The sequence below is a fragment of the Hyla sarda genome, chromosome 4, assembly GCF_029499605.1.
Source record: "Hyla sarda isolate aHylSar1 chromosome 4, aHylSar1.hap1, whole genome shotgun sequence".
Taxonomy (NCBI): domain Eukaryota; kingdom Metazoa; phylum Chordata; class Amphibia; order Anura; family Hylidae; genus Hyla; species Hyla sarda.
The window spans coordinates 320,829,647-320,856,510 of NC_079192.1; the positions used below are offsets into that span (position 1 = coordinate 320,829,647).

Sequence of the window (26,864 nt, forward strand, 5' to 3'; positions counted from 1 at the left end):
TGTCACTCACCGTTACATAGCCTGATGGGTAAACACCTGACTTCCTCCAAAGGTCCTTGAACTACAAACCATAGAGTCTTTGGAACGCATCACGTGACCCGCAGGTCCTGCGACGCTAACTAGGCAAGTACACTTACTATATAAATATATACATTAAATTTAGATAATTTTAATTACAAAAGGGGTGACAAGGCGCTAACTAAGGATGAGGACCCCACCTACACCTAGGGACTCTGACTTTGGGGACCTCATCACAAGGCAACGGATGCAATCCGGTGCCGGGACACCACACCAATACAGTGTTGATACAGAACAGAGACAAGCCTCAAACCTTCTGGCACAAAGTTTCTAGAGATGAGACTAAAATTGAACTACCATAAACGCTACATTTGAAGAGAAGTCAACAAGGCCTATGATGAAAGGAAGATGGATGTGTGAGCTACAAAGGCATTGGAAATTTGGCCAGAATTGATGGCAATATGAATGCAGTAATGTATCAACAAATACTGGCGGACAATTTGCACTCATCCTCCAGGAAGCTGCGCATGGGACGTACTTGGCCTTGTGTTTTTATGATCATTGTCATGTTGGAATGTCCATGTCGAAATGTCATTGGCTACAGCAAAATAAAGTGGAGATTCCGTAGTGGCCATCTCAGTCTCCAGACCTCAACATTGAGCCACTCTGGGGAGACCTCCAATGTGCAGTTTATGCAAGACAGCCCAAGAATTTAGGGTAACTGGAGGCTTTTTGCCAGGAAGAATGGGCAGAAGGTAAAGAGCTTGAACCACAACTACCACAAAAGACTTCAAGCTTTAACTGATGTTAAAGGGGGCAATACGAGGTATTAAAGGGGTATTCCAGGAAAAAAAATATTTTTATATATCAACTGGCTCCAGAAAGTTAAACAGATTTGCTAATTACTTCTATTAAAAAAATCTTAATCCTTCTAATAATTATCAACTGTTGAAGTCGAGTTGTTCTTTTCTGTCTGACAACAGTACTCTCTGCTGACATCTCTGTGTGTCTCAGGAACTGCACAGAGTAGGAGAGGTTTTCTATGGGGATTTGCTTCTACTCTGGACAGTTGCCGAGACACGTGCCATCAGAGAGCACTTACACAGTAAAGAACAACTCAACTTCAGCAGCTCATAAGTACTGAAAGGAATAAGCTTTTTTTTAATAGAAGTAATTTACAAATCTGTTTAACTTTCTGGAGCCAGTTCATATATATAAAAAAAATGTATTTTTCCTGATTAACCCCTTAAATGTCTCATCTCTGTAATACATGAAGATGCAAGAAGGAGATTTGTTATAAAAGAGAGCTTAAAAGAAAAGTTTTTACCTGGATAACCCCTTTAAGAACTGGGGTATGTAAACTTTTTATCAGGGTCAGTTCGGTAGTTTGTATTGTGATTATGATTTAAAAAGAGTAAACACAGTTGTTTGACACTAAATGGCTTCAGCCAACCACTAACCATAAGTGAAGGAAATGTTTTTGTGTTATCATTCATATTCTCTGAACAATGGTTAAGAAATCATGAATTCTGCAAGGGTATGTAAACTTATGGGTACAAATGTATATTCCATGTCACTAATGTAAATTATTGCCTGCAATTTGCAGCAAATTATTCACTTCAGTTACATAGGCTGCAAAATATTCCATCCTGTTTATGGCACTGGATGCGCTCCCATATGCTGATTTATTGGTTTTCCATAAATTAAAGATTGCCTGCGACACATTAAAAAGCTGCAACGTTTCCTAATCTAATTCTCATAAGTAACATGTTTATCTAGCACAGGGGTGTAAATGAATCGGGAATGTGCAATGTTTAAAAACAGTGCAGGCTGTTAGGTGATGGACGGCAAACACAAGGTACGTGTGAAGTACGTGCAGAGAGCAGGCAGGGTAAATACAGCAGAAAGCTAACTCTAGGGGTAAGATATGTTTCTGAATACACTGCAAAACAAAAAACAACCACAGACGACTTCACAGGCCTTTAATTGTAAATTGGCATTTTTTTAAGGACTGAAGTATCTGGGTGCAAACAAAATGTTCAGGTGATACTGGTTACAATCAAATGTCTTGAACCTTATTCTGTGTATATGGCTAAAACAGAAAAACAGGAACTCAAACGAAAGTTCCAACTTATTAAAGGGGTACTCCCGTGGAAAACTTTTTTTTATTTATTTTTTTAAATCAACTGGTGCCAGAAATTTAAACAGATTTGTAAATGACTTCTATTAAAAAATCTTAATCCTTCCAGTACTTATTAGCTGCTGGAAACTACAGAGGAAATGGCTTTCTTTTTGGAACACAGAGCTCTCTGCTGACATCATGACCACAGTGCTCTCTGCTGACACCTCTGTACATTTTAGGAACTGTCCAGAGCAGCATATGTTTGCTATGGGGATTTTCTCCTACTCTGGACAGTTCTTAAAATGGACAGAGATGTCAAGTTATATACCAAATGTGTATTTACAGGCTGTCTTTAGCTCAGTTTTGTAACAGTCTCAGTTTTATAGACTGGAGCAGGGAATTTAAAGGGGTACTCCGCTGCTCAGCGTTTGGAACAAACTGTTCCGAACGCTGGAGCCTGCGCCGGGAGCTTGTGACATCATAGCCCCTTGCATTGAGGGGGCGAAGCTATGACGTCATGAGCTCCCGGCGCCGGCTCCAGCGTTTGGAACAGTTAGTTCATAATGCTGAGCAGTGGAGTTCCCCTTTAAGGCTGTGGGCTGGTATTATTTCCAGATATAGATGGTCTACTCTAGATTTATACTCTAGAAAAACAATTATTATGAAAAATACAATGGGGGAAATTTATCAAAACCTGTGCAGAGGAAAAGTGAAGCAGTTGCCCTTGGCAACCAATCAGATTGCTTCTTTAATTTTTAGAGGTCTGATGACCACTTACCTGTCCTCGGGGCTCCGGCGCGTCCTCTTCGGGATCCCTTGCATCGTTGGCGCTCTCCATCGTCGTCATCACGTCGATGCACACGCCGTCCTGTCATCCACTAGGAGCGGCGTGCATAGCGACGTGATGACGGCGACAGAGAGCGAGGATGCCGGGGAAGCAGAGGCCTTGCCGGGGCGTCGGGGACACCCCGGGGACAGCGATGGAGGGCGACATCCAGGGCAGCGGTGACGAGCGGTGACGGTCCGGAGCGGCGGGGACACGTGAGTACAACCTCCAATACCAGTGGTCTTCAACCTGCGGACCTCCAGATGTTGCAAAACTACAACTCCCAGCATGCCCGGACAGCCGTTGGCTGTCCAGGCATGCTGGGTGTTGTAGTCTTGAAACATCTGGAGGTCCACAGGTTGTAGACCACTGTCCTATACTTTACATTGCACGGATCCCTCAACATACGATGGTTTCAACATACGATGGTCCGTTTGGAACGGATTACCATCATATGTTGAGGGACCACTGTATACGTATATTAAAGGGTTATTCTTTTTTAGTATACCTATATGTGTGTGACCAACTCTCATTTTTTTCCCAACTGAGATCCAGCTCTGAGATGTTGTACCACAGGCCCCGTCTCATCCGATGAAATGACCACTGACAAACACCATCTCTGAAACCACCTCATAGATCACTGCTCATTTACTGAGCCTTTAGATGGCACAAGCATTGTGCAGAGAGGGCTGCAGGAGCGATCGCTGAATCGTTCATGTGGCCATTTTCTGTCCACAATGATTAAAGGGGTATTCCAGGAAAAACCTTTTTTTTTATATATCAACTGGCTCCAGAAAGTTAAACAGATTTGTAAATTGCTTCTATTAAAAAATCTTAATCCTTTCAGTACTTATGAGCTCCTGAAGTTCAGGTTGTTCTTTTCTAAGTGCTCTCTGATGACACGTCTCGGGAAATGCCCAGTTTAGAAGAGGTTTGCTATGGGGATTGGCTTCTAAACTGGGGGTTTCCCGAGACACGCGTCATCAGAGAGGACTTAGACAGAAAAGAACAACGTTAACTTCAGAAGCTCATAAGTACTGAAAGGATGAAGATTTTTTAATAGAAGTAATTTACTAATCTGTTTAACTTTCTGGAGCCAGTTGATATATAAAAAAAAATTTTTTCCTGGATAACCCCTTTAACCCGATAACGACCATGGACGAGTATAGACGTCCAGGTTGGCGGGCGTTCCCGCACCTGGACGTCTATACTCGTCCATTCTTCTCGTGGGTGCTGCCCAGTGCACCCACGAGATCGCGGCAGGGACACGGCTGTATCACACAGCCGGGACCCTGCTGCACTGCCAGGACCGAAGTAAACTTCGGTCCCGGCAGTTTTAACCCTTACAGCCGCGGTCGGAAGTGACCGCGGGCTGTAAGTGTTATGACAGAGGGAGGGAGCTCCCTCTGTCTCCTCTGCAGCACCCCGCATCGCGATCACGGGGTGCTGCGTGTAATACGCAGCTGGCCGGGGCCTGCCGCACTGCCGGAAGTGAAGTTCACTTCACTCCCGACAGTTTAACCCTTACAGCCGCGGTCAGAAGTGACCGCGCGCTGTAAGGAGTTTTGACAGAGGGAGGGGGCTCCCTCTGTCTCTTCTGCAGCACCCCGCAGCGCGATCGCGGGGTGCTGTGTGTGGCCGCACTGCCGGGAGTGAAGTTCACTTCACTCCCGACAGTTTAACCCTTACAGCCGCGGTCAGAAGTGACTGCGCGCTGTAAGGAGTTCTGACAGAGGGAGGGGGCTCCCTCTGTCTCTCCTGCAGCACCCCGGAGCATCGCAGGGTGCTGCTGCATACCTGGGCAGACGGGGGTCCTACAAAGACCCCCAGGTCTGCCCTGGGTATTGCCTGCTAGTGAAATATGCTGCCTGCTAGTGAAAACTGGCAGGCAGCATATAACTGCAATGCTTTGGAATACCCAAAAAATTAATAAATAAATATAAAAATAAATAAATAAATAAAATAAAAGTGTAAAAATAAATAAAAATGTAATAAAAGTGTAAATATATATATATATATATATATATATATATATATATAAAATACATTTATTAAATGAATCTAATAAAAAAAAAAGCATAATATGCTGCGGATGTCCGCCACGTGATACTACACATTATGTAGCAGTCACGGTAATGAGCTCGCTGCTGCGGCTGGATAGCTTTGTGCGTCCACTCATAGCGGCGGATTTTCCGCCAGCAGTCATGAGCGGACACACTGAGCTGCCCAGCCGCAGCAGTAATGGATATATTCGCCATGAGCGGGTGCTTATTCCCACAACATGGCGGATATATCCATCAGGAGCCTTAACTGTCACAGACAGACGCGTTATACTGCCAGCCGACCAAGGACCAATCAGAGAGGTTCCTGGTCCAGCCAATAACTTGTAGGGGTGCGGTATATAAATGGGGTCACTTGTGGGGGTGGGGGTACTGTTCTGCCCTGAAAGCCAAATGGCGCTCCTCTCCTTCTGAGTCCTACCACGCGGCCAAGGAACCATATATGGCCAAAGCGGGGGTATTTCCGAACATGGGACAAGCAGCTAAATAAAATATAGGGTGCATTTCTTTCAATATCAGAAGTGATGTACAAAAAATATGCCCCCCAAATGATGCATTTGTGAAAAATTGCAATTTTCGAATTTTTAACACTGACTTTGTAATAATTCCTGCCAAAAAAGTATGGTGTTAAAATACTCACTGTACCCCCTAGCGAATACCTTGAGGGGTCTAGTTTTTAAAATGGGGTCATTTGGGGGGGGGTGTTCCTATGTTCTACTACCTTTTAATTTCTGCAAACCTTGCATAGCACATAAAAAAAGATGTACTTTTCAAATTTTCTAAATTTTCAAAATTTCAAGTTAAATTGTTAGGCTTTTAACTCATTTAAAATGTTAATTAAAAACTAAAAAATGACGTCTAAATAAAGTAGACATCTGAAAGTATAAGTTTCATAAACTATTTGGTGAGTATGTATAAATATATGCAACCAATTAGTGTTAAAATAGCAAAAAATCTTAATTTTTTGTAAAAATTTCATGATTTTTTGCATTGTAAAAAAAAACTACAAATGATATCGGCTTACTTTTACTATGTACATGAAGGACAACTTGTGACAAAAAAACAATGTCAGAATTATCGTGATTGGCAAAACGTTACCAGAGTTATTCTCTAATAAAGACAGACATCCCCGATTTGAAAAAACAGGCCTGGTCTTTCAGGGGCGTACAGGTTTATTTGCATTGGTCCTTAAGGGGTTAATTACACGTCCCCTATTCCACAGGAAGATATGTGACAGTTCAAAACGACACAATCAGCCAATGAACAAGTGTTTGCTCTTTCAGAGCTGATCGCTGGTCCTTTTACACAAGCCGTTGTTTGACCGAGCATGCAGGGAATTGTAGTTTTGCAACATCTGGAGGAACACTGTTTAAAGACCACTGGTCTAAAGGCATCACATACAGAGACAGAAGATACAGGAAATAGGGGCAGTGCACGCTGAATACAGAATGAGCCCAAGCAGTATAGAGGAGATGGGTATTTTATTATGTTTGAATGCAGAAATAGAAGGGGATTGTTAGATGAACTGTGGTATGGAGTTTCAGTGAAGGACAAAGGAATAGGAGAAGTCTTTGAGGTGAGAGTGTGAGCTGAGAGATGAGAGAAAACGTGAGAAGAAGGTCATATGTAGAGCAGAGGTTGCACAGAAGGTAGGTGAGGATTAGTGAAGAGACTATAAAATAGCCAGGTTCTGAAAAGATTCTATATTAGGCTGGGTTCACACTACGATTTCACTCTACGGCTTCTGGATCCGGTTGGGGGGAGCGAAAATTGGGTGCTACCGTATCCCAGCCAGTCCCGGTCCGTATCTAATTCATTTCAATGAGCCGACTGGAGTCAAAAGGTGACCCTGGTCAGCACATTTTTGCTCCGTATGCTGTTTTCTGACTGGACCTAAATGCGTGGAATGCCGCAGTCGGCTCATTGAAAGGAATTAGTTACGGACCGGGACTGGCTGGGATACGGTAGCACCCAATTTTCGCTCTCCCCAACCAGATCCGGCAGCCGTAGAGTGAAATCGTAGTCAGAGGTTTAAGAAGAGAATGAGAATCACATTTTAAGCACTCGAGGTTGATGTAGTGATCTAACCCTGATAATAATGCAAAAGCAGTTTTGTTATATCTTTCTAATGTACAGTCTATATCTTGAGAATGTGATCCTATCTTAACATTGGTTTAACTGATGATCCCATGGATTCTTGCCACCAAAATTTTAAAACCCAATAAAGATCCTATTGAATGTGCTTGATAAAAACTCATTATGGGATTTTGCCCATCGTATATTATGAGCAGTCGGAATTTGTGCCCACTAAATCTACTTCAGATAGTATTCAGAGGGTTCAGGTGGTCACTTAGGTGGGCCTGTCCTACCAAAAAGGTTGGTTACTGTAGCTCACGTTCTATACTCTTCAATGGGAGCTGAGCTGCAGTTACCCAAAAGGACCGCTAAACAATATACAGAGTCGTCTTCTGGTCAGTTCACTGAAGATGTTACAGCTATGGGAAACACCTGATTGGTCGAGGTATCGGGTGAAAGTGAAAGTCCTACAAAAGTCCTTCAAGTTCCCCAATATCTTTCAGTTTAGCTATAAAATTTTTTGTTTCTCAACATTAATTCTAATTATTTATGACCAGGAATACTCTTTCATTGAGATATATAAATTGGCTGCACAGCCGGCTACTATCACTGTATTTTACTGTCTCAAGGATAGCAAGGAGAGAAAATAAAAGGAGTAATGCTTCACTCCTGTTCATGTCTGTTGTTCAGCTCCATTAAAGGAGTGTAACAATTAAAATGAGGGTAATGCAGGGTCTATCACATGACAGGCACCAATAGTACCATTGAGCATAATAGCAACCAGTTGAGTCATTTGCATGCTGCTCTATTTGGCCCAGAATTTTTGAAGGAATCTATGACAATGTATGTGTGTATGTATGTGTGTATGTATGTATGTGTGTATGTGTGTATGTATGTGTGTATGTATGTATGTGTGTATGTTCCAGCATCACGTCCAAACCGCTAAAGATATTAACATGAAACTTGGCACACATGTTACTTATATGTCAACAACAAACATAGGATAGGTGATTTAACCCTTACTCCCCCTCCCCCCATTTTCCAGGGGCTGGGTTTATGTTTAAAGTCCCATACAAGTCTATGGGAAATATAACTTCCAAACGGCTGGAGATATTTCAATAATACTTGGTCACATGTTACTTATATGTCCACTTAAAATATAGGATAGTTAATTTAACCCTTAACTACGCCCATTTGTGAGGGTCGGGGTTTTTGTTTAAAGTCCCATGCAAATCAATGGGAAATGTATGTTCCCACATAACTTCCGTACGGCTGGAGATATTTCAATACCTGGTACACATATTACAGGTCAGGATATGAGGACGGGATGGGAGATCTGGATATGAGGTCTGGATAGGAGGTCGAGATAGGAGGACGGGATAGGAGGTCGAAATAGGAGGACGGGATCGGAGGTCGAAATAGGAGGATGGGATAGGAGGTCGGGATAGGAGGTCAAGATAGGAGGTCGAAATAGGAGGACGGGATAGGAGGTCGGGATAGGAGGTCGAGAAACAAGGACGGGATAGGAGGACGGGATAGGAGGACGAGATAGGAGGCCGGGATAGGAGGTCGGGATAGGAGGTCGGGATAGGAGGTTGGAATAGGAGGACGAATAGGAGGTCAGGATAGGAGGTCGAGATAGAAGGAAAGGATAGGAGGTCGAGATAGGAGGTCGGGATAGGAGGTCGAGATAGGAGGATAGGATAGGAGGACAGGATAGGAGGTCGGGATAGGAGGTTGTGATAAGAGGTCGAGATAGGAGGACGGGATAGGAGGTCGGGATAGGAGGTCGAGATAGGAGGACAGGATAGGAGGTCGGGATAGGAGGTTGTGATAAGAGATCGAGATAGGAGGTCGAGATAGGAGGACTGGATATGAGGACAGGATAGGAGGTCAGGATAGGAGGTCAGGATAGGAGGACGGGATTGGAGGACGGGATTGGAGGACGGGATATGAGGACGGGATAGGAGGTCGGGATAGAAGGTCGATATATGATGACGGGATATGGGGATGGGATATGACAACAATATATGAGGACGGGATATAAAGTCAAAAGCTTCCTCCTTTGTTATTTCCTCGCCAACAAGGATTAGGAAGGAAAAACCGGGCAACGCCGGGTACTCAGCTAGTAGCAAATAAAAAAAAGTTTTAAAAGCCTAAATTCAGGATTCTAAGGTAAAGGAAATAATTTAGACAGAAGACCAGTTGTAACTCTATTTGCTGTTATCATAACACATGCAAGACATATCATCAGAAAAGTATAATGGGTTATTTGTGAAATGGAACCTAGAGCTAAATTTTTAGCTCCAAAGTCATCTCCAAGCTAAATTTTCTTCCACTGAACCTTTGAGAGCCCTGTTGTAACAGGGCCCATTATTTTGTCAGCCTTAAACAACGGATGGATGCTCTTCTACTTTTGTGAGACAATGGCATCTTATTAATAAATTATTTTAGGCAAAAAAAAATATATAAACAATAATAATTATAATATTAATTTGGAGCAATAAAAAATGAATGCAAAAGTGCACATGGCCGTTATCCTGTAGTATAGAAATAATTGAAAAGCTTCTGCTTTGAGTCACACACAACATTGTGTCCATAACCCCTTCCCGCAGATGGACGTATATTTACATCCACTGCAGGCTCACGCTGTATGACGCGCACTCAGCAGCTGAGCGTGCATTATACCCGGTAGGTCCCGGTTGCTATGAGCAACCAGAACCCACGGCTAATGCCGGACGTCGCCGACCGGCTGATGTCTGGCATTAACCCTTTAGACGCAGTAAATCCCATTCCCAGCTAGCTCAGTGGGCTGATTGGGACTGCCGCGGAGAAACCGCGGCATCCCGATCAGCTGAGAGGACGGCAGGAGGTCTCTTACCTTCCTCTCTGCCATCTGATCGGTGCTCCAGCCTTGCAGTCAGCTATGCCAGATTGAAGCAATAACACCGATCAATGCTCTCCTATTGAGAAGCATTGATCAGTGTATGCAATCTAAAGATTGCATGTTATAATCCCCTATGGGGACTAAAAAAAAGTGTAAAAAATTAAATAAAAAGTAATAAATATGCATTAACCCCTTCCCCTTCCCTAATAAAAGTTTAAATGACCCCCCCCCCTCCTTTTCCCATTTTTCAAATAAAAAATTTAAAAAATAAATAAGCATAAGCATGTGTGGTATCACCAAGTGCAAAAATGTCCAAATGGTCAAATGTCCGCCTTTGACCATGCAGTGCAAAAAATAAATCGTCATACATCCCTATATGCGGAAAAATAAAAAAAAGTTATTGGGGTCAGAAGTGGACAATTTTATGCATACAAATTTTTTTACAAAAAGTCAAATAAAACAAAACCTTTATAATTTGGGTATCATTTTAAGCATATGGCCCTACAGAATAAAGATAATTTGATGTCATTTTTACCGAAAGATGCACTAGGTAGAAACAGAAGCCTCCAAAAGTTTAAAAATTGTGTTTTTTTATTTTTTCTATTTTGCCCTACAAATAATTTTTTGTTTGTTTCACTGTACATATGGAGGTAAAATGTGAGATATCATTACAAAGTACAATTGATGGCACAAAAACGCAAACCCTCATGTGGGTCTTTAGATGGAAAAATAAAAGACTTATGTTTATTAGAAGGCGAGGAGTAATAAAACAAAACCTCAAAAAAATGTTTTAAAAAAATGGCCCGGTCCTGAAAGGGATAATATGCCCCTGTGTTACCAGCCTTCTTGGAAGGCAACATTTCAATAGCAAATAGAGTTTAGGGGTACAACTCCTGGAATATGACAGTTTACTTATAACACTTAAACAAAATGTAATGATAAAAAAGAAACAAAAACAATCCAGCTTTCACAAAGTGAAGTCATAGATAATTATGACATTGTCTCTTGTTACAGGAGAGGTTTAGTCATTTTCCTCAATCTGGAATGTTAGCAATCTCTTAGAGGTTATTCTATGCTTCCTCTTGGTTTTTCCCTGTGGATGTCCTGTTTCTGCCACTGTATCACTAAATGCACAACCGTACCAAGGCATTGCTTCATTTCCATTGAAAAGGAAGTGTTCCATATGGTGAATGCCCCAGGGGATTTTCTGTCTTCCTCTTCGGAGTCTAATCAGACTACATAATCAAACCTTTATTTAGGAGCCTCCTCGGCAGAATTTTCTTGAGGGAGGATCTGGTGGCAGGATCCGCTGAAATATAACACTACAGCATTTTTCCCTCATCGTCTACTCACTTTGGAAATATAATATGTGTCCCTTATTCAATTTACTGAAAACTGTCTGGTAATGTAATGACCTTTATTAATCATATTATCATCAATTACATTCAAATATTAAAGATATACAAAAAACGTTAGGTATCTTCTGCCAACTGTTGTTAGGCTGCAGCACTCAGCATGTTTGGATGGACTTCATCACTTTAAAACATTTAAAAAATAATAAAACATATAATATGCAGGAACAATATATGAATATAAGAGAATATTTTGTAACATGCGGAGATACTACTCCACTATTAAGTTTATAAATATTGTATAGATCATATAAAATTAACAATGTTTACCATTTACATGCTGTTAACCCCTTAAGGACCGACCCATTTTTTACCTCTATGACCAGGCTCTTTTTTTTTTTATTTGACATGTATCTCTTTAAATCATAATAACTTTAGAACGCTTTTTCTGAGCAGAGCGATTCTGAGATTGTTTTTTCGTAACATATTGTACTTTATATAACTGGTAAAATTTGTTGACACATGAAGCATTTTTTGTGAAAAACTTCAAAATATTGTGAAAAACTGGAACATTTCTGGCGTTTAAAAAAAAAATTTTTTTAGGGTGTACACTGTGCGGTAAAATTGATGTTATATTTATTATGTGGGTCATTACAATTATGGTGATACCCATTTTATATGGCTTTCTATGTTCTTTTTCCTTTTCTGAGCAAAATTCTTTTTCTGCCATTCATTTTCCAACAACCGTAACTTTTTTATTTTTTGTTCATTGAGTAAGGGCTTATTTTTTGCAAGGTGAGCTGTACTTTTTATTGGTATCATTTTTGGGCTACATGCTACCTTTTTTTATTCCGTTATTTGTACCAAAATTGGCGTATTTTGCGCTTTTTTGGATGTTTTTTTCCATCTGAGCGTGATAATTTACATTATAGTTTTATAGTACACGACATTACGGATGTGGCGATACCCATTATGTATATGATTTGTGTTTTTGATCTTTTTTGGTGATAATACAGGGCTTTTATTAGGAAAGGGGCATTTTAATTTTTATTTTTTTACTTCATACTTTTATTGAAGAACTTTTTATTTAATTTTTACAGGTTATACTATTCTGCAATACATTTGTACTGCAGCAGAGTATGACCTGATGAGCTGCAGACACTACAGCCTGTGCGATCCAGCCTCTGGCTGGATCTCACAGGCTTACATAGCAGGCATACAGGAGGTCTTGATCTGACCTCCTGCTGCCATAGCAACTAACAGCAACCCACGATTGTATCGCGGCACCGCCGTTGGAGAACAGTGGGAGAGCGCTCCCCCTGTCAACACCATAGATGCCGTGATCAGGATTGATCACGGCATCTATGGGGTTAATGCTGCCGGGACCGGCGCGATCGTGGCTCCGGCAGCTGCAGCAGGACTCCGGCTGTCATTGACAGCCGGGTCTCGTCGTCGATCTCCTGAGCTGCCCGCGGCAGTGCCGGAGATCGCTATGATGTATGCATACGTCCAATTGCGCGAATGTGTCGGATGATTGGATATATGCATACGTCCTATAGCGGGAAGGGATTAAACAACATTCAACAAAGTGTTATGACATTTACTTATATAGTATAGCACCACCTGGTGTTCTAGGTGTATAGAAATATGCACATCCACCTACTGAGCTGTGTACTTGTGGACATAGTGATCCTCTGTGCACTGGATGCCATGATTAAGGGTTTAATTACCTGAAACGCATTGGCGATTATGTGTTCTGCCTTCACATTAAGAAAATTAAGAAGTTCCTGTTTTCACTGTAACCGGGTGTCTTTTTTCTTATGGACATTTGGGTCTAGATGCAGCCCACATGCACAGGTACGTAGGAGGAGTAAGAGCGGTGAATTCCTTTTCTTCTCTGTTCACACCAACAGCCAACAGAAATAGCTTTCTACCCTGCTGGTCAGGCAAGGAGGCATGGCAGCATAGCTAAGACCCTTCTGAAGAAAGAAGAGCTATGTTGACAGCTGCCAGAAGGGGAAGAAGACTAATTAAGCCCATAGTCCACCCTCAGCAACACCAAATGGAAGAAAAAAAAAATATATATATAATTGGTTATTTGTGATGATATCTTTAAACAGCTAATAACTGAGTTTTAGGATTTTTGGTATGAAAATTGTTCACTAAAATAATTCTTGAAGTTTTGTAGATATGTCCCAAGTTCTGGAAAAATACATATTTTAAAAATATCCAGATTCTCCTCAATAAGTGAGAATGAAACCATAGACATATAAAGCAATAGGAACCGATAAGCTATAAGTACCTCAAGTACAAGTCACCCCACAAAATTACAAATACAAGTCATCCTGCAAAAAATCAAGCCTCATACAGCTTTACCAATAAAAAACTAAAATGTTATCGAAGACCTGGAATATTAAAGTGAAAAAAAAGAAGCTTGGTCCTTAAAGGGTATTGGGTCAAGGGGTGGTATCTGACTGCCGGGACCCCCTGCAATCTCCTGTACAGGACCCGGCTCTTGCCGCACAACTTACCAGTCAGCGGCTTCTCCCCTGAGCTCTCTGGCCCGTACCTTCAGAGATGCGGCGGTGCTGAACAGCAGTAACAGTCCATTCTCCACAATCATCAACTGAGACGGGTCTGGGCTCAGTATAGGAGACTGCAGGGGGGTCCCAGTTATCAGACCGACTGCAACCAGACATGAATTCTCTATTGACAGCCCCAGAATTTTTTTTTCAAAGTGAGTCAGGGTGACATAAAAATAAAAAGATGCAAGTGCAGAGAGAATGGTTTTCGTACCCTAATCCAGCACAGTAACCATAAGCTACATTTTGTTCTATGTAAAAGTCACTTCAGTTGTATAGGCTAAGCACTGGGATCTACAGGCCATATGAAGCAATGTGAAATGAATAGACTTCTATTTATGGTGTCCAGAAAACACTCATTCTCTGTAGACTTAAGAAATAAGAGTCAAACACATCATGCCTTCCAGCTTTAGCTTATTAATTATGGTGTTACATAAAATTATAAGACTACACAACCTCGCTCACATTACAGGACATAAAATTTCTGGATACGGAGGTGCCCAATGGAACATACTAAGCGTTATCTTTGGCCAACGAACAAGCAGACAAACATTCAACAAAGTGATTGGTATAAGTGGTACCAATGTCAACATGGTTGCGAATATGATCCAGGATCTTATGGAAAGTCACTGGAAAGGGGGCACAAATATGCACAAAGATTCCCTATTACAATTTTTCACACTTCCTTTTTACACTGGAGAGTGCTTATTGCCTGCTCATAAATATAATCTATTCTTGTTACAGCTTTATTCCATTAACTTTATCGAACAATGATTCTTTTACAAATGTCATTTCGTTTGCTGTAACAGACCTATCGTAAAAGCACCAAAAAAAGCAACCAAAAATGAAAATTACTACTTATGAGGGCCCCTTGACAATAACCTGATCACAAAGTGCCCGGTTAACTAAAAAAAATTTATATAACGATCCAGTCCGCATCTTCCTCACTGCCCGCTGGAGGTCTGGATGTTGGTGAGCAAAAGCTTCAGCCTTCTATTCCTTGCGTGAGGACTGGGCCAATCCTTTGCTCACAATTGTAGCTCACACCCTCACCTGTTTTCTCATTCTGTGACTTGTAGTCCTCCTGATTTGACCTCTGCTTGTCCCATTGCCGATTGTTAGTTCTGATTTTGTACTTTGCTGCTCTACTGGTTTGATCTTTAGCTTGTACCTTGACGTTCCTGTGGATTTTGTCCCTGTAGTGTCTGCCTGTTGCCAACCTGGTTTGTCTGACCTTGCTGATGCCCAGTACTTACTTAGGGTAGGGACTGCCACCGTGGTTGCGATCATCCTGTTAAGTAAGTGGACAGCCCAAAAAGCAGGGACAGAAGTTTGGGCGAGCTTAGAGCTATATTTATCTCTACCCAATGTGATCTCAAGGTTCTAATACATTAAGATGAGAAAAAAGAATGGGTTACACAATGGATTCTTACTAAATGAACTAGTGAAAACTAGATGCAAATTTCAAAGTGATGACAGTCACCATCATTACAATGTAACTGAAGAAAAAAGTAAGTATACATGGCCAAAGACTGGATTCATTAAGAATATTGCTCTTGTACAACACTTCATGCTGGCAGGAAGATGGGAATGGAAGGAAACTTTTTAAATGCCAAATCTTGTATTCCCATCATCCTCCATTTACTCTTATCTGATTTCTGGCATTGTGCTGCTAGAGTAAAGCCAGTAAATGAAGCTTGTAAAAGACCTTATTCTATTGAAGTTCACTGACAACTTAAAAGGTCACAGTGAAGGACAACTTTCTAGTTCACATGGACAGGAACCAGTATATCCAAATAAATGTCATGGGCTACATTCTTGGGGGGAAGTTTGTGCAAGGGAACATGACTATATGAGCATGTTAAACCTGTTAACCAGAAAAACACAGTAACTTGTTTAAAGGGGTACTCCGGTGCTAAACATCTTATCCCCTATCAAAAGGACTCCGTACCCTGCACCGCCTGTCATCAGCCACAGCTCACTCTGTTCAGCTGAAAAACAGGGGTGCTGCAGGAGAGATCGTGGGGGTCCCCAGTGGCAGGATCCCCGCGATCTAACATCTTATCCCCTATCCTTTTGATAGGGGATAAGATGTTTAGCACCTGAGTACCCCTTTAATATTATTTAACCCCTTTAGGGTTTGTGTTTTGTTTTTTTCCTCCCTGCCTTTTAAAATCCATAACTCTTTAAAGAGGTACTCCGCCCCTAGACATCTTATCCCCTATCCAAAGGATAGGGGATAAGATGTCAGATCGCCGGGATCCCGCTGCTGGGGACCCCCGGGATCTCAGCTGTGGCACCCCGCTATCATTACTGCACAGAGCATGCTAGCTCTGTGTGTAATGACCGGATACAGGGGCCAGAGCATTGTGACGTCATGGCTCTGCCCCCTCGTTACGTCAAGGCCCGTCCCCTTAATGCAAGTCTATGGGAAGGGGGCGTGATGGCCGCCATGCCCCCTCCCATAGACTTGTATTGAGGGGGCGGGCCGTGACATCACGAGGGGGACGGAGCCGTGACATAACAATGCTCTGGCCCCTGTATTGCCCGTCATTACGCACAGAGCGAGTTTGCTCTGTGCATTAATTATAGCGGGGTGCCGCAGCGGAGATCCCCGGGTGCCCCAACAGCGGGACCCCGGCAATCTGACATCTTATCCCCTATCCTTTGGATAGTTTATAAGATGCTAGGGGTGGAGTACCCCTTTAAATCTTTCACCTACAGGACCATATGCAGGATCAATGGTGCTTTGCAATTACATCAATTATTATACCACAAAATCAACATCGAGGCCCCCAAAAAAATATATATAAATATTTGTGGAGCAAACTTGAAAAAAAAAAGCTATTTTGCAACTTTTGGGGAGTTTCATTTCTCCACAGTGTACCGTACAGTTAAAATGACATGTATATTTTTTCTGTAGGTCAATATGATTACAACGATACCCAGTTGATATAGGTTTTGTTTTATTACTTTTCACTACTAACAAAATGAGTATGCTTCAAATTGTCACCTTTTGACCCCTTTAACACTAGATGAAGTGACCAAAATCTGGCCTTTGGTATTTTTGTACGTTTACGTCATTCAACTTATGCTTTATTATGATTATATTTTAATAGTTCATACATTTCTGCACCCGGGGAAAATGGGAAAAGGGGGTGATTTAAACTTTTACAAGGGGAGAGGCTTATTCACATTTACGCACATTTACGCATTATTCACGCAGCTTCTGCACTAGCTTCATAGACTATTAACACTAAATGATGTAAATATACATAATTTCGTTTTGTTTTTATTATTACAAATCACATGATTTTTTGATCACATGATTCAAGGATTTCTCTTGAAGAATGTGAAAAACAAGGCATTGAAGAACAAGCCCCTTCAAACAGTCTTGCCATCAAGCAAAGAGGCCCAAACATGCAGATATCACAATTCAGTAGTCAGTAGTATTTTTTTTAATAATTCACATACAGCAATAAGTTCCACTTGAAAAATGTGACATAACATAAACTTAAACATCCTTCACATCAGGTTCTTTACATAAACATAAACTTCTGAGCTTCTCACCCAAAACTCCTCTCTGCTGCTCTCCGGCAGTGCTCACTCACCTGTGAGATCAGGTTCAGGAATCCAACACACACACCAGAAATGAAGTATGGGAGTGACTTGTTCAGAACCTTCAGTCACTCCCAAAATCCAGACCTAAACTCCAGTCTTAAAGGGGTACTCCAGTGGAAAACTTTTTTTTTTTTTTATGAACTGGTGCCAGAAAGTTAAACAGATTTGTAAATTACTTCTATTAAAAAATCTTTATCCTTCCAGTACTTATTAGCAGCTGTATGCTACAGAGGAAAGTCTTTGCTTTTTGAATTTCTTTTTTGTCTTTTGTCCACAGTGCTCTCTGCTGACACCTCTGTCCGTGTCAGGAACTGTCCAGAGTAGCATAGGTTTGCTATGAAGATTTTCTCCTGCTCTGGACAATTCCTGATACTGGCATCAAGTGTCAGCAGAGAGCACTGTGGACAAGACCAAAAAGAAATTCAAACAGCAAAGAATTTCCTCTGTAGCATACAGCTGCTAAAAAGTACTGGAAGGATAAAGATTTTTTTTATAGAAGTAATCTACAAATCTGTTTAACTTTCTGGCACCACAAAAAAAAAATGTTTTCCACCGGAGTACCCCTTTAAGTTTCTGAGACAAGAAGCCTCAGTGATACATACCTCCCATCCACCATTTTAGCAGATGCTTAAAGGAAAACTGTCAGCTTTCTCCCCCCGCACTAACCAGCAGTACTGGCTGGTAGTGCAGGGAGGCTGATCAAATTGATGCTTACCGTGCCCGGATCCACAGCGCCGTTTGGGCATAATCTTCTATTTTTGGTATATGCTAATGAGGTGCTAACTGGCACCGGTCAGGCTAACTGGCACTCTGACATCATTGCCACCTGCCGCAGCGCCGCCCAGCTCATCAATATTCCTCCCCTCTCTCTTCATTACAGAGCAGGGAGAAGAGGGAGAGGCAGAGGGAGGGGAGGAATATTGATGAGCTGGGAGGCGCTGCGGCAGGCGACACTGATGTCAGAGTGCCAGTTAGCACCTCATTAGCATATACCAAAAATAGAAGATTACGGCCAAACGACGCAGTGGATCAGGGTATGGTAAGCATCAAACTGATCATCGCCCCCCACACTACCAGCCAGTACCGCTGGTTAGTACCCCCCCCCCCCCCTGACAGTTTTCCTTTAAACAGAGTGGAGCCTGAAACAAGTCAGAACACAACAGACACTACCGGGTCTTAACAGACCCCATTAACTTGAATAGGGTCCGTCAGGATCCCGTTGTATAGCGGAGAAAAAAATAGTGCTAAGCTCCCGTGATTCTGATGAAATTGCTGGAAGAATGCTGAATAGCGAAGTCCGACGGCAATGTGAAGGAGGCCTAACATCTGGCCACCGTGTTTTTTTTTTTTTTTTGTAAAGAAATTTCATGCATTGTCCATGGTTTTTTTCTGGTGTTTTTACAGAAGAACATCATGTGTGAAGTAACCCTTATCATGGTATAGTGTGGAACTAGAGCATGGCAAACCTAGAAAAATAAGCCTTCTGGTCCTTTGTTATCTCGTCAAGATATGCTGATCTAAAAGCGTTACTGCCATTAAAAACAACTTTTGACATGTGGATCAGACATTATTCCTGAGACCCACTGCGATCATGAGTTGTCGACATGCCAAAAGTTGTTTTTAATGATAGTAATGCTTTAAAAAAAGTCCATGAGCACTTGGTCTCTTTTACTACAGTACTGAATATGACACATCCTATTTTACAATCCAAAGACCAAATTTATCAATAACAGACACTATAACCACACGTTTCCTCTTTATTCACTGGGTAGTGAAACATCGATAAACTCACCAAACTTCTTCAGTATCTTATGAATCACTGCTGTGGTTCCAAACAAATGGGGGAAAAGCCACTAAGCTATCAGCCTGCCAATGTAACATCTGGTGTAAAACCGCAAAAGCTACTCAATGATTTCCTCTATTATTATTATAATAACTATGTGTCCGCTCAACTTCTGAACACCTACAAGTCTGTTTATCAAACTAAATGCAGTGTTTGAAGTACTGTTGTTTGAAGGAGAATATCTAGTGGTGATGCCCCTCTGACTAAAACTATAAGTTACTTTTCCAGGCCCCATTAGATGTGGCTAAGTCCAGTTACTGGGATTATTCTGATTTTCAGACTTCTCTAGTATAGGCAAGGGTTCAGTTAATGATAAAAAACTGTTTTCCAGTATAAACAGAGATGGCACAATTTGTGGAAATGAGTACCTACTTCTATTTTTCCTCTAGTTGTAAAATTGTAAAAAACAAAAAAACTGTTTACAGGTAAAAAAAAAAATAAAGGAAAATCATAATATTTAGTAGTCGTCAATGATTGCCAATGATTTCTAGATTCACAAAACATTTTACTGGAAATGTTTTGCAAAAGTTAATATCCTGCAGAGGCTGGGAGAAAATAGAAAATGAGCGATACTCACCTAGCCCTGGTCTCTTCAGGTTTGCTCTGTCAGCTTCCCTGATATTTTGTCTTCTTCCTGCTTCCAAGAGAAGTGCTTGGTGCAGGACATGCTTACTTCGCCAATCACTAGACGGAACAACACCTCTATGGCCAGTGAATGGCTGGGCTCAATGGGGGAGATTTATGAAAACCTGTGTGGAGGAAGAGTGGTGCAGTTGCCCGTGGCAACCAATCAGATTGCTTCTTTCATTTTTCACAGGTCTTCTTACAAATAAAGTAAACAATATGATTGGTTGTCATGGACAACTGCACCACTCTTCCTCTACACAGGTTTTGATAAATCTCCCCCAATGTGTTTTAGACACTTTAGAGATACACTTACTAAGGGGGCATAACTTGCTGGTAGATTTGGTGTCACATCAGTTAAAAAAAAAAAAAAAGGGCTTAAAGGAAATTTGACAGCTACTTCACCCAATACACAGGGTTATAGTTCGGGTGAACTGAATTAAAATGATGTATCACTTATCTGGATCAGTGCTGCCATTCAGGAGGGGCATTAGCTTCCGTTTCTAATATTAAAGGGGTATTAAAAGTGGAACACAAATATTTACAAATCAACTGGTGTCAGAAAGCTCTACATATTTCTTAATTACTTCAATTTAATAATCTTAACCCTCCCAGTACTTATCAGCTGCTGTATACTCCAGAGAAACTTGTTTAGTTCTTTCCAGTCTGACCACAGTGTTTCCTGCGGCCACCCCTGTCTGTGTCAGAAACTGTCCAGAGTAGGAGCAAATCCCCATAGAAAACCTCTTGTGCTCTTGAAATTTTTGACATGGACAGAGGTGTCAGCAGAGAGCACTGTAGTCAGACTGGAAAGAACTACTCAATTTCCTCTCGAACATACAGCAGCTGATAAGTATTGGAAGGATTAAGATTTTTACATAAGTAATTTACTACTTTGTTTTACTGTCTGGCACCAGTTGATTGGAAAACACTTTTTTTTTGCACTGGAGTACCCCTTTTAAATGCCCAGCTTTGCACAATGGAGGCACTTGCCTCCATCCCCTCTGCGCTGATACGCCTGCCCACCTTGTGAATATTCATGGAGCCCTTCGCCAATGTGAGCACGAGGTAGGCAAATAGGAACACGACAACAGAGCAGACAGATGAAGGAGTTCTGAGTATGCTGGGTCCTACTTCCCTTGTGCAAAGCACAATGGGGGAGATTTATCAAAACCTGTATAGAAAAAGAGTGGTGCAGTTGCCCATAGTAACCAATCAGATCGCTTCTTTCATTTGTTAAAAGAGAGAGTATAATCCCAACCTATTGTTTTGTTCTCACTCCCAACTGGTTCAGGTGGGATGAGACATTTCTTCTCCCGATTCTTGGTAAGTGTTAATGGACGGAAAAACAGATTTAATGGGACAAACGTTTTGGTGGCTCCTTTGACAATCTGGAGCAGTGAGTAATCTTATCGCTTCCTTTTTTTTTTTTTTTTTTTTTTTTTTTTTTTTATTGGCTGTGTCACAATCAATGGAAGATTTTTTTTATGGGATACTTCTCAGAGACAATTTTTTCAAGACTGAATATTTAAGACTGGAGGAATCCTAACGCTTATGCTTGTTTACTCTCTTGCATGGCTGTCAGATAACAGAGGTAAACCCTTCTATTAGCTCAACACGTCAGAGAACTCCTTCCAGTAACAATTCATTAAAATCCTTTAATTACAGCGAAGACTCCCTTGGCATCTGGAATAATTTAATATTGTCACATGACTGTATTGAACCTTCTCTCCCCCTCCCTTAACCCCATCAGTTTATGGCTTTCTATTATAGTGTGCGCTAAGCTTGCAGTGTCATAAAGATGTGTTGGTTTTTTATCTAATTTTACACGCAGTCCTATGGCTATTTTTACACTCCTCCAATTCTCACTGTGACGGCACCAAGATACACTGTATCCTTCCTGTAAATCCGAAGTAAAGAATGAACCCACAGAACAGGATGATCTGTCCATTTCTATATCAGGCATTCTGGTTTGAGTCCAGGATGTGTCCACTCATATTTCCCTGTTTGTTTGTGCACCGTACAAGTTATATATTCAGGTGTCAACAGGAAAAGTTCTGACATCTGCCAGAGAAGGCTTCGCCAAAAAGCAATGACCAGTATAAGGGATACATTCCCGTGAAGTCTTTTTTCTTTTCCTTTTAGAGACTGTTTATATATAGCCTTGAGTAATGTAGTAAAATCTTACAAGTATTAACCGTGATTTTTTAAGGAATTTCATTGACGATGAAGACGTCTATAGTGACGTAACTGCTCATAGACAAAAATGATCAGATCTTTTCCATTCCATTATAATCCTGTCCTTTCCCCCACAGGGAAGTGTTTTGCATGACTGAGACATTTTTGCCTTAATAGGAAAGTTTTACAAGTCCTTAATAAAACTTGCATCATTGCTTCATCAGGAATACCGTTACTTTATTTTCAGGAAAGTGTAGGATAAACATGAAGTATTTTGAAGATTTTAGATGCTTAAATTTGGATTGTGAAACATAATTGCCTCAGCAATGAGAAACAGCTGTCCTGGGGAATATGTCATATCCACTGACTAAGAAATATTAAACATAATGTTCTTAGATCTTAATGTTCCGATCATTCACTTGGTTTATTCTATGAGTAAAATTTACAAGTCATGATGGTGTCACGTGCCATAGGTGCCAGGTTTTAAGTAATACAAAGCTTTATATGTGGAAGTGGAAATAACATTCAGGCTTTTAATTTGATGAATAGACTTGTTTAGATTAATAATATTATTTAGGTTACTAAAGTCCTGTTCACACCACATGATAGGTTTTCATCTGAGGTGAGGTTTCATCAGGGGGATTCCCAACATGTATCTCCAATTGAAGGCTGCAGCATATTCCACTGTAAAGACATGTATACATTGTTTTCTTCTAGAGGAAAGCCCTGGGGATGCTCTGCTGATGTAGTTCTCTATATATGAACAGTCTATACATGGTAACTTCCTAAATATGGACAGCTACATCATCAGAGCTTCCCCAGGAAAGCCAGTCAGCTTTCCTCCCCACCTACAGAGCTCCTGTTAAAAGCATAATCTGCTCCTATGTAATTCCATACTTTATTTTTGCAGTATACTGACATGAACCAGCAAGTCGAAGACCAAAAGGACACTCTATCTGATATGGATGCCTATGGACACGTGCAGCCATTACAACAGGAGCTTTCCAGACTTGCCTGCTAAATGTGGTGCCAAAACCTAATGGTATCTCCCCTAAGGCTCTCTTCACACATTTTCTTTCAAAGTAATAGTTGCTAAGTTGGATTCATTTTCTGAGAGATTATTGACTTTAATAGAGTTAGGCTGGGTTCACACTACGTTTTCTCCCATACGGGAGTGCATCCGGCAGGGGGGAGCTAAAACCTCGCGCTCCCGTATGTCACCGTATGCGCTCCCGTATGTCATTCATTTCAATGAGCCGGCCGGAGTGAAACGTTCGGTCCGGTCGGCTCATTTTTGCGCGGTATGCGCTTTTACAACCGGACCTAAAACTGTGGTCAACCACGGTTTTAGGTCCGGTTGTAAAAGCGCATACGGCGCAAAAATGAGCCGACCGGACCGAACGTTTCACTCCGGCCGGCTCATTGAAATGAATGACATACGGGAGCACATACGAAGGTATACGGGAGCGCGAGGTTTTAGCTCCCCCCTGCCGTATGCGCTCCCGTATGGGAGAAAACGTAGTGTGAACCCACCCTCATTTGGGTTTCTGTACTTTTGATGGCAACAATGTTGTCGGCAGGCTGTGCTGTTTTTGCCATTCCAAATAACAGAAAGCTTGACAAACAGTGGTGTGAACAAAGTACACCTCCTTCTTAAATCATTCATCAAAATAAAATGTACATTTCTACATGCAGTTTACATCAAATAACTTTGCATTAGTGGTATCACCTATAGGACATATCGGTTGTGTATAATTTGCTGCCTTGATACAGTTTTCTTCCTGTTTATGAAATGCCTTTAATTAAAGATTCCATAGATGCCTTGGCTGTGTTGTCCAGCCTAACATAACCTAAAATTTTTGATCACGGGCGGTGCAATCATTGGAACCCCTTAAGATCTTCAGAATGGGCCCTGGCTCTCTTTGGATCCTAGAGCTGCAGACACCATGTCACCCATTCAGTTCCATAGGAGCATCGGAGATGGAATGGAATGGCTGGCATGGTGACTGCAGCTCCAGGATGTGCGGAGTGCTGGAGCCCCATTCTGGAGAAGACAGGATGTTCCTAGCAGTTGGACCCCCCCCCCCCCCCCAACTCTGGTTGTGTAGTAAAAATAATAAAGAAATTATACTCTATTTTACTGAAATTACTCTGAACTTACAACCTGTTTCACTCCTCAACTGCTGCAGTCCCTACGGCTTCCAGTCCTCGATCCTCTTGGCTTCTTCCTGGTTCCTGTGACAGCATGACCTCAATCACTAAATGAGGTGGGACACCATCTCGGCCACTGATTGGATGAATGGGACAGTTCCAGCACAGTTCCTGCGGGACAGGTTACAGCATTACAGGAAACAATAAGGTGCAGAGAGAGTCGGGTACTGGGAGCCACCGGGACCACAGTGGTGGGAAAGTGGGATAGGTAAGTACAGATGGGTTATCCTTTTTTACTACACGATCAGACATGCAGAATCTTTTTCCCCTAAACAACCTCTTAAAAAAAAAAATATATATATATATATATATATATATATATACTGTATATATCTTTTTTTTTTTGCATGAGTACATATGAGAATCATATATTTGAGTTATTTGCATTCAGAATAGTTCAAACAAGATTATTCTTTCAAGGCTGCTATGCCAGCACAAGACTAAATCCTTCTTAGAGAAAATCCCTAACCTTGGCTTGGTCTTAGAATGTCTGGAATTGCCTAGTTGCTCCAGAAGTTTTGTGGAAAGGCCTAACAAATAATCTGTAATCTAGTAGCAAGTGATTCAGAGTTGTGGTTTTACTCTTTAGATAGAGTTGTTAATATTGAGCACTTTTTGTTTTTTTTTCTTTGCTTTCTTTTTTGCAAGGCCGGATCTTGGCATATTCCATACTTATGAGGCTTTTGGCTGCACCCTTTGTACATTTTGGTTTCTGAACTCTTTGTCTACAATAAAAAGAAAAATCACTCACCTTGGGAGTTCATAAAATGCAAGTTCTGCATTTAACTCCTATTTAAGTCCTATATAGACTACTTGTAAATTTACTAAATTAAACAGTGCATGCACAAAATAAAAACCATTAAAAAAATGGAAAAAGTTCTTACTTATTTGTATACATGTAATCGAACAGGATCGGATGACAATAGACCCATATTCAGGCTGGGACTTAAAGCCTTAAATCAGTTTTCCAGGAAAACAAAAATAGAACTAATTTCTTCCAAAAACAGCATCAAACCTGGCTACATTTACTTCAATGGAACTATGCTGCAATTCCAAACACAACCTGATAAGAGATGTGGTGCTGTTTTTTTTTATTTTTATTTTTTTAAAGAAATCAGCTTTTTTTTTCTAATCCTGGATAACCACTTTAATATGAATGTAAGTATAGAGGCCAGGTGGACCAGCACTGCTGACTTGAGTAAGGCAGGTAGGAGCTACACTATGGCAAGTGCACTAACAACTGTCCCAAACACATGCAACAATCCTGTAACAGATGGTGCTCAGTCAAATGCAGCAGCAGAATCTTTATACAATAATAACAGGAAGACGGCACTCACCGGGATTCAGGGAATCTTTATTCTTCTGTTGCAGAGAAACACATAAAGGTCAGGGAGTAACACAGACAACGGGGGGCGTGCGGATCATTTTGTGCGTAATGACGTACTTCCTCTAACAGACGTGTCGGCTAGAGGAAGTGCGTCATTACGCATGAAGCGTTCCGCACGCCCCCCCCCCCGCGCTGTATGTGTGACTCCCTGACCTGTATGTGTTTTTCTGCAACAGAAGAATAAAGATTCCCCGATTCATGGTGAGTGCCGTCTTCCTGTGTTTATTGCATTAATATTAGGCTACCGAGTTCCACCACAGATAACTAACCACAGATAACTAACAATTGGCCATTCTAAATTCAGCTTATTGCTTGTGGACTCTACTAAAATAAGAGGATTGTCAAAAATGCACAACCACCTTAAATAATAAGAGGATATGTATACCTGTAATTTATGGATAAGTCCACTTAAACATTTCCTTGTCTGCTGCACTTCCAGTTGATGTTTTAAAACATGTTTTTTATTCATTTCTCTAGTTTGCACCAATGGTCATTGTGAGACCTGTTTCCATGAAGGAGGTTGTTATGGTAGTTTTAGGTTCCAAACCACATTTCCTTATTTTGTGCCCACACCTTAATTTATATAGTTTGAGAATACTAAGAAGATATATACCACCTGCTGAGTTCTAGGAACACTATAGTATTTGAGTTCCTCAAACCTCATTTAACGCCTCTGCTCCACCCTTTGCCTGAGCCGCAGTCTTCTCCTAGCTTATCCCAGAGCTTTCGTCTACCGCGTCCAAATATATAATTTATCCCCCTTAAATTCATTGTTGGCCTGGCTACAGGTCATTCGGACCCGCAGTCATTCTGCCCTTGTTCTAATGGCTCCAGCATTTCCTTTCCTGTGTGTTCTACTGCCAAATTCTAGGTTGGACCTATTTTATTTTCTTCAAAATTTCCAGGAAGGATCAAGTAGTAACATGATAATTGATTTTCCTTCATTGAGGTTCACAGGTTTACTATTTTCTTAAAAACAGAAGCAATCGAACGTTTTAAGCACAAAACTCAAAAGTTGAAGATAGTTCCAAAGTCCCATAACTCTTAAGTCTTGAGGTTAATGTCACAGAAAATGTA

General features: G+C 41.2%; 1 long non-coding RNA gene across 1 annotated transcript in view; it reads left to right on the plus strand.

Annotated features, from left to right (window-relative positions):
• The window catches only part of LOC130369545 (uncharacterized), a 49,202-nt gene extending 23,966 nt beyond the window's left edge, over nt 1-25,236 (plus strand). Inside the window, exons 3-4 of the long non-coding RNA XR_008892808.1 lie at nt 23,100-23,231; nt 25,049-25,236. This is a non-coding gene — a long non-coding RNA (uncharacterized LOC130369545). The remainder of the gene's footprint in view (nt 1-23,099; nt 23,232-25,048) is intronic.
• The last annotated feature ends 1,628 nt before the right edge of the window (nt 25,237-26,864 follow it).